Here is a 1,547-nt window from a genome sequence, read left to right as displayed (position 1 = left end):
GCCCTTGGTAGAGTGCTGTGCCATCACAGCTCACTGCAACCTCCAGCTCTTGGGCTTAGGCCATTCTCTTGCCTCAGCCTCCCGAGTACCTAGGACTACAGCAACCTCCAGCTCTTGGGCTTAGGCCATTCTCTTGCCTCAGCCTCCCAAGTACCCCATGATGCCCAGCTATTTTTTGTTGCAGTTTGGCCAGGATGAGGTTTGAACCTGCCACCCTTAGGTATATGGGGCCAGCGCCCTATTCATTGAGCCACAGGTGCCACTCATCAATCATGCTTTCTTTGACCCTGACCCTCCTGTGTCTCTTATGATTCTGTCTGCCCACCCATATAATCCAGGATAATCCCTTCATCTAATAGCCTTAATTTAATCCCATCTGGAAAGTCCCTCTGTCATGGGATTAGGACTTGGATTTGGAGAACTTTTTTGTGCTTGTGTATGTGTGGGGGGATTATTCTGTCTACACAAAGTCTGCTTTTCTTCTCAGATAGAAATTATGGCAATGTCTACATTGTGGATATGTTCTAAGGATTACCTGAATGATTTTCCAGATGATGTTTAGCAGTGGTTTGCACATAGTAAGTGCCTAACAAACCACATTGTTTCTGCTCAATCCACTCCTATCACTTTTTTTAGTTGTAAGGATTGGGCAAGTTTGATGGCCTTCCTAAAGATGGAGATTTAAGGTTAGGATTACATCATCCTCCCTATTTCATGGAGATAATTAAAGAATGAAGGTAATGCAATTTGTTGTTGTTTAAGAGATAGGTCTTGCTCTGTTGCCCAGGCTGGTGTGCAGTGGCCCAATCACGGCTCACTGTAACCTTGGACTCCTGGGCTCAAGGGATCTTCTTTTACCTCAGCCTCCTGAGTAGCAAGGACTATAGGGATACCACCAGGCCTGGCTAATTTTCTTTTTTAATTTTTTTTTTTTTGAGACACAGTCTATGTCACTCTCAGTAGAGTGCTATGGCATCACAGCTCACAGCAACCTCAAACTCTTGTGTGTGTGTGTGGGGAGGATTAAGCAATTTTCTTGCCTCAGCCTCTCAGTCCAAGTAGCTGGGACTATAGGCGCTCACCACAATGCTTGGCTGCTTTTTTGTTGTAGTTGTCGTTGTTTGGCAGGCCCAGGCCAGGTTCCAACCCGCCAGCTCTGGTGTATGTGGCCAACACTCTAGCTGCTGAGCTACAGGCACTGAGCCTTTTTAAAATTTTTTTATACAGACAAGGTCTTGCTATGTTGCTCAGGCTGGTCTCAAACTCTTGACCTCCAGTGATCTGCCCACTTTGTCCTCCCAAATTGCTGAGATTACAGGCCTGAGTCACCACACCTGGCCTTATTATTATACATAAAGGATAATGTTGAAAGTGACCATGTGCAGAGGTGGGAAGATCATTTGAGGTCAATAGTTCAAGACCAGCCTGAGGGCTCGGCGCCTGTGGCTCAAGCGGCTAAGGCGCCAGCCACGTACACCTAAGGTGGCGGGTTCGAATCCCCAGCCCGGGCCCGCCAAACAACAATGACGGCTGCAACCAAAGAATGG

Source organism: Otolemur garnettii, unplaced genomic scaffold, assembly GCF_000181295.1.
Source record: "Otolemur garnettii isolate 467f Iridium unplaced genomic scaffold, OtoGar3 scaffold00087, whole genome shotgun sequence".
Taxonomy (NCBI): Eukaryota; Metazoa; Chordata; class Mammalia; order Primates; family Galagidae; genus Otolemur; species Otolemur garnettii.
This window is presented reverse-complemented; position numbering follows the sequence as displayed.